The sequence below is a fragment of the Bos taurus genome, chromosome 8, assembly GCF_002263795.3.
Source record: "Bos taurus isolate L1 Dominette 01449 registration number 42190680 breed Hereford chromosome 8, ARS-UCD2.0, whole genome shotgun sequence".
In the NCBI taxonomy this organism is placed as follows: Eukaryota; Metazoa; Chordata; class Mammalia; order Artiodactyla; family Bovidae; genus Bos; species Bos taurus.
Window position 1 is genome coordinate 111,267,304 of NC_037335.1, and position 12,723 is coordinate 111,280,026.

A 12,723-nucleotide genomic window follows, 5' to 3' on the forward strand; every position below is an offset into this window, starting at 1 on the left:
GACCGCTGAAGGAGTGCATCCTGACTGCAGGGCAGGGCAGGACCCGGGGCCCAGCTCGAGAACCTAGACAGAGAACCCAGCCTCCCCGGCTCCGTCCTCGGCAGGCGGCGCATCACCTCCACACTGCGGAGGGCGGAGCTCCGCTCAGTCTTCAGAATCAAACACTAGTGTTTTCCACACGCATCCTCACAGGACACCTCAAAATCATGTTAAACCAGACATGTGGGCTCTCTGCGGCCTAGTCAGGTTGGCAAAAAAAAAAATATAAATTAACCATCTCATGTGGATTGGGCCTCTGGTTACATCACTACTGGGTTATTTTTAACCCTGATTGGTTAACCACCACTCACATTATAGCATTTTACTGAAATTTCCTATTAAGAAATAGATGTAAATAATCTATAAAAGTCCACTAAAATCACTCTATTAAAAAACATTTTTTTGGGCCATGCTGTGTGGCATGTGGGATTTTAGTTCCCTGACCCAGACCCTCTGAATTGGAAGCACAGAGTCTTAACCACTGGACCACCAGGGAAGTCCCAGAAAATTCCATTATTTTTGAACATTTCCAGCACATAGTTTCTCAGAACAATAATTTTCTGCTGTAAATAACATCTACATGAGAAACACATAAGTTAGCAAGATGACAAGAAATGCAGAAGCTGGCGTGGGGTGGCGGGGGCCAGGCAGGTGCAGTTCCCTGGAGGAGGTGCTGGCGGTCCATGCGGGCGGCTCGGCTCCAGCCTATCGGCCCCGGAAGGAAAGGACACTGCCAGGGGCTCTAATTTCTCAAGACACAAGGAGCATCTTCTTTCTGTAGGATATTTTAAAAAATGTTGGGTCCCTTAAAAATGCCGTGTGGTTTTGCAGTGATAAGAGAATAGACTCTGAGTGATTTCAGTACCTCTGAGTGGGTGAGTGGGGGAGTGATAGTCACGCATTCGTCTGACTCCTTGCGACCCCATGGACTGTAGCCCACCAGGCTCATTTGTCCTTGGAATTCTCCAGGCAGGAACACTGGAGTGGGTTGCCATGCCCTTCTCCTTCTCAATACCTTTAGACCATGACATTTTTTGCACCTGGTCTTATGTCCTTGGATATTTTCCAGCATCTCCTAGTTTATAGTCTATGCGAACTTAAATAGAATTTGTATCCTACTGTTGTGTGAAAATTGTATAAGTCTTATTTATGTTGAAACGATTCACAGTGCTTTTCAGATTTACTATATCCTTCTACTTCTCTGTATGTTCATTCTATTAATTTTTGAGAGTTTGACATTGAAATTTCAACTAAAAATCTTGATTTATCTATTAAAAGTAATTGTAATATGTAGTGGAATTATATGTAACTTCATTTTATATTTTCTAAGTCTCCTGTAAATGTGCTCTCACATTCTTGTAATTTAAAGAATAAAAAAGAGAAAAAACAAACAGAATGTGTGTGGTTTTAGAAGCCGTGTCCGTGCCTGGGACGCAGCTGGAGGGCTCTGTCTGGACACTCTGTTCTAGGGAGGAAGAACGGGTAGAATCCAGGTCCCTAATTCTGAAGTGTGGGTCTTCACTATTTCATGCTTATTTTTGTGCCTTAGGCAAGTGATTCCACCTCTGTGATTTTTGGTTTTCTCCAGTATAAGATGAAGTTGCTTACTGCATTAGACGGAAGATCTTCACTGCTTCACCTGGCTCTGAGGCATCTACAAGTCAGCATATCCCGATGTGAACCCATCACTTCTCTCAAACCCACATGCCTTTCTCCTTCCTCCTTGAAAGTCGTGGCCACTCAGACGCCAGGCTGTCCTCCACACCAGCATCATCCCGAGTGCAGAATATTATCTTCCTTTGCTTCCAAAATCCAACCCCGAGTCTTGTTAATTCCAGATTCTCACCATCTCTCGGGCCTGCTCTTTTCTCTCTAAATCCACTGACTTTCCTTCAATTAAGAGCTTCGTTGTTGATTTCACGGGTTATTGATACTGCCTTTCAATTGGAATCCTTGCCCCTGACTTCCAGCTCATCCATCATCCTGTTGGCAGAGTGGTCTTTCCAATTTATACCTTGGGCCAAACCATCTCTAAATTCTGATCACAGAATTCTTCTCGAGCCAAACTTGTATTCTCAGCACTGAACATAGCTCTTCATGATGTTCAAGGACATATGATGGATGAGTGAATAAATGAATAAAATAATTCTTTGCTAAATCTCGTATTTTATATACAAAAATTGTACTTCACCTCTGGACATTGATTCAGTTGCTGGCTTAAGACACTGATGGCATTTAGGGTTGGATCAGAAAATATTTTGAATTTAATATTAAGTCTTTTTTTAAGCTAAGCATTCAGGCCTAATTTGTGTGGCTAAATGTTCAACTCTTGAAAAATAAAAGCTTTATCACTGGGCTTCCCTGGTGGCTCAGATGGTAAAGAATCTGCCTGCACAATTAAAAGAATGTGTGTGTGTGTGTGTGTGTGTGTGTGTTCATGACGTAATGCTTATTTTGAACACGTGCTTGTCTCATGAAAACCTAGGTTGCATCCTCCGTACAAAATCTGAATTTCTTAATAGATGGATACAAATCATAGTGGTTTTTCTTCTTTATAACTTTGGAAATAAGAAAATTGTTCCTGAACTATTTTTGTGGTGAAATGCCTTGTCACAGGAACAGTGTGTTCTTCATTTCTCTTTTTGGGGAAAAGAGATGCACCAGGTTTCTTGAAAGAGGCATGCAGGCTGTGTATTCCCCAAAGTCCAGATGCTCTCACATTGCGGAGGGACCTGCAGAGACTGCCCTGCCACAGAAAGTCTGTCCTATTCTTCTTGGGCCAAATTGTATGTAAAATGGGGACTGAAGCGTTTCATTGCTAATTCCAGCCTTCACTCACTGCGGAGCGCACTGGCTCGTAATGGCCAGCTTAGTGCTTCAAAATGTCACCGAGAGAGTGCAGTGAAGCCCTGGGAATTAACCACTCACACTAATTATAGGTTCCACTGATGGATTCATTTACCTTTGACCTGGGGAGGAAAGCCATAAATTCACATCCACGACTGCAGAGGGAAGTCGAGGGCTACGCAGCGTGAGTCCTTTATTTGTGTGTTTAGCAGCGCTTTCCGGTTCTGCAAACACAGTCTTGTCAGGATTATTCTCAGGTTATTTGTCTAGAATCCACAGGAAGGTGACTTTGTGTATTTGGGGGATTTACATGCCATTCTACAAAATAATCTCTCTTTAAAAATGGATAAAGTAGATTGCATTAAACCAGAAAGGAAATATTAGTTTTGATTCTCTTCGTAAGCCAAGTTGATTAAGGAAAGCGTTGTAGGAAAGGGCCGGACTCCGTTCTGAAAGCAGAGCTCTGGGAGTCGTGGTTCTCTGTGTCCCGGGCGTGGACACACCACAGAGCTGGGCGGACCCCCGTTCAGTGGAGGGACCCACTGAGGAGGGGGGTCTAGGGTGGAGGGGGCCACGTGTGAGTCCCAGGATTTAGGTCCTGCTCCGCTCAGCCAGAGAGTAGTCCGGTGACCCTGGGTGAGTGAGTTAACCTTTGGGCGTCTTCGTTTCTCAGCTGTGAATCGGGGATAATGATCCGCAAGTTTCTCAGGAGATAATGGAAGGATGTGGAGTGGATGTGAAACCTGAAGGTGTTGCCCAGATGTCAGGAACGACTACTGCTTTTCTGACTGCTGGGCTTTTAAAGCTAAATGCACATCCTGTGACCACATCTGCGCGTTCTCCCCTCCTGAGCCTGGTCTGCCTGGTCTGGTCACCAGGAGCACCTCGTGACTCTGGGCAAGCCTCGCGGGGTCTGGGGACATGGACACCGTTTATACTGATGTCGGAAGTGAGGGCGAGCCCACGGGTGATTCTCTACCAGCAGCCGCTGTGCTGTGTTTTTCCTTCTTTCAAGTTGTATCTTTGGAAGTTTTATGCTACAGTCTGTCTCTGGTGGCTCAGATGGTAAAGCGTCTGCCCACAGTATGGGAGACCCGGGTTCGATCCCCAGGTGGGGAAGATCCCCTGGAGAAGGAAATGGCAACCCACTCCAGTACTCTTGCCTAGAAAATTCCATGGATGGAGGAGCCTGGTGGGCTACAGTCCACGGGGTCGCAAAGAGTTGGACACGACTTCACTTTCACTTTCTGTTGGCTTGGACTCACAGGCTTCCATCGTGTTCGAGGCAGCAGGAAGCAGAGATGTCAACTGCTCGTTCCGTTACAGCCAGGGAACCTGAGGCCAGGTGACCGAGCGGAGGTGCAGGTGAGGCAGCAGCAGGCGATGGGTGGACTCCCAACCCGAGGCTTCTTCAGGCGTCTGCCTCACAAAGCTGCCTGGTTCCGAGGAATGAAAACCAATTTTGCATGACTTAAAGGGGAAATTGGCTGAAATGACAAAGGGACCTGCAGAACCACCAGGAGAGCTGTGAGCAGGCTCTGAGGGCCTCTGCAGACCTCACGGCTGAACAATCAGACTGGGGCGCTGTGTGCTGCCCTGAAAACACCCCAAGCATCCTTCTCTCCAGGCGTGTAGGCTCAGGAAGGAACATTCCGTTTGTGAGCCAAAGTCACTGGTTGAAACCTGGCCGCAAGGGGTGGGGCGCTGGGCCTCCCCCTCAGCCCTGCAGGTGGGCACCTCTATGTGGACTAACACCCAATCCTATTTTTACACAATTATTATGCAATTCTATAATGGTGCATGTTCTACACAACTATACAATCCATGTACATTAATCGGGCATTAGTAATATTTTCAACTCAGGGAAAAACTGCAACGTTAACCACAACCAGCACATCGCACACAAAATAAAAGCAAAAATACTGTGCACGGCTGTGGCCTTGTGAGTCACGACAAATCCACACCCTCCAAGTCTTTGAGTTCCTTTAATATCATTATTATTTTCAAATGTATTTATTTTTAGTTGAGGATAACTGCTTTACAGTTGAGTTTCTTATTTTTACGTATTCTCCTTACTCTAAGACATCTCTGGGACTGCAGCTTTCTGATGGGGACCATCCCTAAGCTCGTGTTTTGTGTAACTGCTGACCAAGGGGTTAGAACCACTGGACCCCTCGAGCACGTTCCCTGGACCCAGAGTCTCTGCCAGTCACGCCCAGAACCGTGTGTTCAGTGAGACACGCCGTGTGTGCTCCCCACCTTCCTGAGCATCGTCAGCCTGCAAGGGCACAGCCAGTGCTGAGCTTTTACTGATGTAAGTCGATGAGTTTTATTTACACTTAGGCTTTCATTTAATTTAATTTATTTAAAGATTTTTTTGGATGTGGACCATTTTTAAGTCTTAATTGAATTTGTTGCAATATTGCTTCTGTTTTATGCTTCGGTTTTTTGGCCTTTTTTTTCCTGACCAGGGTGGAACCCATACCCCCCTGCATTGGAAGGCAAGGTCTTAACCCCTGGACTGCCAGGGCGTTCCACCGTAAAGCCTCTCCTGGCTGTGGGCCTGCGTTGGCTATCCGGGGAGCAGTGGGAATACAGCCTTGTTACAGGTCTGAGGTCAGGGACACATATGTGCATGAGTCACGTGTGTGCAGGGCATGTCGGGGGGGCGGGTCTCTGAAGGCCCCCAAATCCTGCTGCCGAGATGTTCTGTAGCCACTTGGTTTTGTTAGTCTGTGCTACGTGCTCAGGGATACTCGAAACTGTCACAGAGTCAGAATGTTGCTTGTGTTGAGGGCAGAGCATGAAATGCTATTTCCCTGGTAAAGACAGAGTGACAGGCTGCCACTGAAATCAGCTTTCCCAGGGGGACTTGTCGAAGACGGAACCCATTGTCAAGGAGGTTGGAGAAGAATCTGAAGAATTGTCCCCTTGCAGTACCCTGGTGAGGGTCCCCCGTCTCAGTGCCCTGGTGAGGGTCCCCCCTTCAGTGCCCTGGTGATGGTTCCCCTTGCAGTGCCCTGGTGAGGGGCCCCGCCCTGAACTGCCGTGCGTGCGTCGGTCCCTCTCGATGGACTCTGAGCTTCTTGGAGCAGCAGGCCACGAGCTCTGGAAGCTTCTGTCGCCCACCCTGCAGGGCACAGTGAATGGCTGCTGTGTCAGTGACCGCCTGGAAAACTAGCTCAGAAGGTTCGTGCTCTCGCAGCACTTTCTAAGTCAAGGTGTCAGTCTATGCAATCAACAAAATGTCTCCCCAGAACAGGAGGGCGTATTTTTAAGAAAGCACCCGTAACAAATCACATTCCCGCTTCCGGCACTCGGGTCCAGTTTTGTGTTGAAAGGCCGGAGGCGGTCACGGGCTCCATCTCGTCACCTTGTGCCCGAAGGTGGGCCACCTCCTGCCACCTCTCCGGTCTGGAGGCAAAACAGAACAGTGAAGTGAGCTATTCAGAAACAAGGTCCTTGCTTCGGACTCTCTGCCGGGGCCTGGCAGCAGTGTGTGCGCATGCGTGTGCGTGTGCGCGCGTGCACGCGTGCGTGTGTGTGTGCTCCGTTGTTCAGTTGTCTCCCACTCTTTGCAACTCCATGAACTTCCGCCCACCAGGCTCCTCCGTCCATGGGATTCTCCAGGCAAGAATCCTGGAGTGGGTTGCCATGCCCTCCTCCAGGGCATCTTCCCCACCCAGGGACTGCACCGCGTCTCCTGCATTGGCAGGCGGGTTCTTCACTGCCGGGCCGTCTGGGAAGCCCTTGGCTGGGGCATGAGGTCCCGGTAGTGACCAGGAGGGACGCCGTCTGTCCGGGGCAATCCCCTGGGGCAGATGGAGCCCTCAGGGACCGACAGCGCCCTCAGCCGAGAAGCGCGAAAGCGGCCCTCCGCCAGCAGGACTGATTCCTGCCCCAAAGCAGCTCGGGAAAGTCGCCTTCTTTCCTGGGGATGAAGGGGCCTCACGGAGGGGGCCGGGGAGGGCGGGGAGCCTCCCTGCGGGGTCAGCCTGTGTCCACACGCCCAGCCCCTGCCCACAGGAGGCGGCGCGCACGGTGCAGAGGCGGGCGGCGGCCGTGAGGTCCCGTCTGGCTACTGGTGAACATCTTTCATGGTTCAGCTTTGGGCTACTCCTCCAGGGGCTGAAGCAGTGATGACGTTCCCCTAAGCTCGATGAAGGAGCAGACGCGGCTGTTCCCTCCTTCACCGTCCAGGCGTCGGAAATGCACGGGCAGGCGTGGGGTCCACAGAGCCCACCATGGTTCCGCCCCTGGCAGGGGTCCCTCAAGGCCCTGGGGAGCAGCCTGGAGCCCTGGGGCGCTGTGCTGATGGCCTGAAGTGCCGGCTGGACCGAGTCACTCTGCTGCTGAGTCTTTCTTGCCCTCAGGTCTAGCCATCCCTGCTGAGCCGTCTGCTGTGAGAGGACAGGGCCCTAAGTTCCCAGAAGTGCCCTCCAGATGGGCTGGGTCTGGGCTGGGAGAGCTCACCTGGCTCCCTCAGAGCATTGGAGGCTTTTTGTCTTTATCTTCCTCTGTGAGGTTTCAACAGAAGCTGTTAAAGGTTGATGTCTACAGATCCTTGTTCCTCAAGACTTTTTAAATATTAGGTATCGAGATTTTTTGCATTTTTACTTTTAAAGTCATTGAAACACTTAAAAAACAAAACTTTTGTTATGAAAAAATTTGACCATGCACAAAAGTAGAAAGATTAACAAATCAATAATCCTCATTCCCGAACTCAGCCTCCACCACTGTCCACCTTGTGCTGACCATAAAACGTCATCATTGCTTTAGGCCCTGGTCAGCAGAAGGGGGAGGTTTTGAAGGAGGCATCTGTTCTTCCCCAGTGAAAACTAGGTTTCCCTCTACTAAAATATTAGCATGTTAAAGATTAAAAAAATAAAATATCCTCCTTATCTCTTGCACCAGTGCTATGTTGGATTAACTATTGTACCTTTAGGTTAGGTCTCAAAACCGAGACTACTGTAGAGTCTCCAACTTGTTCCTGCTTCAAGTTTATGTTTGATATTCTTTGCCATTTGCATGTCCACATGGAGTACATTTGTCAATTTTCATACACACAGAAAATTCCAGTGAGACAGTTGATGGGGATAACGTTGAATATGTAGATGATTTGGGGAGCAGCAGTCACTTTATTCTTTTCTCTGTATTCTGCTTTGCAGCAGTGATTTCCACCATTCTGTCCTCCAGGTCACTTATCCATTCTTCTGCCTCAGTTATTCTGCTATTGATTCCTTCTACTGAATTGTTCATCTGTGTTTGTTCTTTAGTTCTTCTAGGTCTTTGGTAAACATTTCTTGTATCTTCTCCATTCCATTTCTGAGACCCTGGATCATCTTCACTATCATTGAGAATGAGTCACTTTAAAATCCTGTCTTCAATACAAAAACCTAATATACATTTTTAATTTATGTAGGTATTATTTTTTGAGGCAAACTTCATTTATTGTAAAATTTGCCATCCTAACCACTTTAAAGTATATAGTTTGATGTTTCTCGCGTATTTACAACACTGTGTAGTCAGTATCACTATCTAATTCCAGAACATGTCATCCCCTGAAAAGAAGCCTCATACCCGCCAAGCAAAAGCTCTGCCCCTGCCCCCGCAAGGACACACCCTTCTGTCGATCAGGAGTGTCCTGTTGTGGGCGTCTTGCATCAGTGGAGTCACACGGGCCGTGGCCTTAGCGTCCGTCTGCTTTCACTTGGAATGTTTTCAAAGGTCACCCATTTTGGAGCATTTATCAGTCCTTCGTCTCTTTCTGTGTCTGAGTAAGATTCTGTTGTCTGTTTTCACCACGATTTGTTTATCCACTTATCAATTGACGGACAATTGGGCTGTTCCCAGTGTTTCGGCTGTTGGACTGTGCTGATAGGATCGTTTGTGTACGTGTTTTTGTATGGACCCATTTTCATTTCTCTTGGGTAAATACCGAGGGGTGGAATTAGTGGTTACCTTTTTGGGAAAATGCAAAGCTGCCTTCTGCGTGGCTGCTCCATTACACACTCACGCGAGCAGTGTATTGTATCCTCGAGTCCTAGCTAACCGCTGTTACCTGGGTTTCGGTCGTAGCCATCCCAGTGAGTGTGAAGGGATCTGTTGTGCTTTCAATGTGCACTGACTAAGGATATTGAGCATCTTTTCACGCGCTTTCTGCATACTCTAAAGAGAAGTGCTTTTTCAAATCCTTTGCCCATTTTTCATTTAGGTTGACTCATCTGAGATGAGTCCTGTATACACTCTGAACACGAGAACCTTGGCAAGCGCATGACCTGCAAATATGTTCTCACATTCTGTGGCTTGTCTTTTCACTTTCTGATGGTGTCCTTTGATGTCCCAAAGTTTTTAATTTTGGTCAAGTCCAAACTATCAACTTTTTCTTTTGTTGTTTGTGGTATCACGTTTAAGAAATTGCTGCTTAACCCGAGGTCATGAAGACGACTTCACCTGTGTGACGTCTGAATTTTCACTCCTCATGGGGTGGTGCGTGTCTGATCTTTTTTCACTACGAGTATTAGTCTTACTAGGGATTCTTCAGTCTTACTTGCATTTTTAAACAATTAACTTTTGACTTTTTGGTTCTTTCTAATACTTTTTTCTATTCATTATTGATTTTCTTTTTCTACTACTTTTGATATGGTTTATAGTTTTTTAAAAAACAGCTTCATGCAGTGGATAGCTAACCCTTTATTTTCGACAATACTTCTTTTCTAACATGTGCATTTATACCTAAACGGTTTCTCCAGGCATTCTGTCAGCTGTGGTTTGTTATATTGTATCTTCATCACTAATTAGTTAGAAATATATTTTAATTTCCTTTGAACTTTTCTTATGATTTATTGAGAAATATATTACTTAATTTGTAAAAATTTGAAAATTTCTTAGTTATGCTTTTGTCATTAATTTCTTGCTTGACCGTCTTGGGTTCGAGACTGTATTAAATCACTTAAAATGCATTTAGACTCATAATACAAACAATTTTTGCAACTATCTCACCCAAATTTGAAAAGTTAGGTCCATTTTTTAAATTGTATTTTCCCATTTTTTATATTACTATTGATTTTTTGCTTGTTAATCTTAACTTTTATAAAGAGAACGGTTTTAAGATTTATCTATATGATTTTCTTCTTAATCAAATGTCAGTTTTGCTTGAAATTGTGTTATTGGGTGCACATAAATTTAGGATGTAATCTTCCTATTAAATTTTCTTTTTTCTTTAACTTTTGAAATATCTCTATCTAAAAATACACACGGCCTTAAAATCGACTTCATCTGATACGGGTTGTGCTCTGTCAGACAGTTCTCGGTTAGTGTTTTCAATGTGTATATTTTTCAATTCTTTTACTTCAAATTTTCTGTATTTTTATATTTAGAACAGGTTTCTTATAAGCAGCATATACTTGGATTTTAAAATACAGGTTAGAAAACTTTTGTATTTTATTTATATTGTTTATATTTTCATGTAGCAAAATTAATTACATTCTTGTGTTTAAATGTATCATCTTGCTGTTTTTCCTATTTGCACATCTGTGCTTTGATTTTACCCTTCCTAGCTTTGTTTTTAATTGACGGTATGTATTTTTAGTTTTACAGTTACTGTGTATTAATTCATTAGTTATGCAATGTTTTATTATTCTTTTAGTGATTACAGTAAAGATTGTAAGATGCATCCTTGATTCATTAGTGCATTAGTGAAAACATTGCTTTTATTTCATCATGAAGTAACGAGGACGTTGCAGTAGTTTGACTGCTTTGTGGTGCAATTGTTTTCATATGCTTCAGTTTTTCATGTAATTTAAATCTTACAAAATTTAAATCTTCGTATTACTGATATTCCATATTCAGTTAGGCTTAACAATGTATTTACCTTTCTAGCATTTCTCATGCTTTCCTGCATTTATGTGCTTCTTTCTGGGGTCATTTTCCTTCTGTTGAAAACTCTTTTTAGTTTATTTATTTATTTATTTTGTATTGTTCTATTCACACTGAATTTTCAATTGTTGTTTGTATAAAAATGCATTCATTTTACTTAATATTTAAAGGCTATTTTTGGCATGTATTCAGTTCCAGTTTGGAGATTTTTTCCCCCAGCATTTTAAAACTGTCATTTCATTGTCTTCTATCTTCTCTTGTTTATGTTGTAGAGACACCTGTCAGTCTGAACGCTGCTCCTTTGAAGGACAGGCTTCTTTTTTGATTGCTGTGCTGTGTCGTGTCTGACTCTTTGCAACTCCATGCACTGCAGCCCACCGGGCTCCTCTGTCCATGGGGATTCTCCAGGGAAGAATACTGGAGTGGGCTGCCATTTCCTCCTCCAGGGGATCTTCCCGACCCAAGGATCGAATTCAGGTCTTCTGTATTGCAGATGGGTGGATTCTTTACCATCTGAGCCACAAGGGAAGCCCAAGAATACTGGAGTGGGTAGCCTATCCCTTCTCCAGGGGATCTTACCAACTCAGGCATTCCTGTTTTCCTTTGTCTTAGCGGTTTTACTTTGCTGTGAATAGTCGCTGTAGTGGGCGGGTGGTTCTCATCCTGCTACAATCCCCTCTGCTCCGTGCATGTGGCGAGAAAACACTTCTGGGATTGTGGTACATGAAGGGGCTCTGCAGGTGTAATCAGGGCCCCAGATCAGCTCATCCCGAGTTACTCAGCAGGGAGACTGTCCTGCTTGGGTCTGACCTAATCAGGTGATCTCTTTAAAAGTTGAGTTTCCCCAGCTGACTTTGCAGGGAGAGCACACGGCCCGCTGAGGACTGTTTACAGACACACGTGCCTGTAGCTGAGAGGGGTCTCCAACCAACTGCTACAGAGAAAATGAGGCCTCCATCATATAACTGCGGGGGACTGAATTCCTACATGTCTGGATCACGACCCCATGTTCCAGGTGAGACCACAGCCTTGGCGGGCCCATTGTGAGAGCTGAACGGAGAACCCAGCAGAGCCGGCCCTGGTGCTGCGTCCTGCGGAGCTCTGGGGTGATAAGTGGCTTGGATTCTATGCGTCTGCTGTTGTGCAGTTGCTAAGTTGTGTCCGACTCTTTGTGACCCCACAGACTGCAGCACACCAGGCTTCCCTGTCCTCCACTATCTCCCAGAGTTTGCTCAAATTCATGTCCGTTGAGTCGATGATGCCGTCCAACCATCTCATTCTCTGTAGCCCCCTTTTCCTCCTGCCTTCGGTCTTCCCCAGCATTAGGGTCTTTGCTTCTAAGTTTGTGCTAATTTGTTACACAGCAGTGGAAAGCTATTATTTTTATTTTGTTCATTGGTTTTTAATTTAATATAGTTGACTCACAACATTATGTTAGTTTCAAGGGTCCTACAGAGTGAGATATGTTCACACACATCAGGAAATGACCACCACAGTCTAGTAGGCATCTAGTTGTCTGTCCCTGCAGAGTCATCACAGCAGTATTTGGCCGTACGCCTTACGCTGTGTATCACCTGCCCGCGGCTGATTTATCATGTGACTGGAGATGAGATCCTCTTTGTTGTTCTTACTGTTGTCCAGTTGCTGGGTCGTGTCCATCTCTTTGTGACCCTGTGGACTGCAGGTATGTTGAGGTATGTTTCCTTTATGCCCACTTTGTTGAGAGGTGTTTTGTTTTTTTTTAATCAAAAATATTGAATTGTGTCAAAAAAGCCTTTTCTGCATCTATTGAGATGATCATATGGCTTTCATTCTTTAATTTGTTGATGTGGTGTGTCACACTGGTTTATTTGCACATACCGAAATTTCTTGCATCCCTGGGATAAATCCCGTTTGATCATGGTATATGATCCTTTTAATATATTGTTGAATTTGGTTTGCTGATATGTTGTTGAGGAT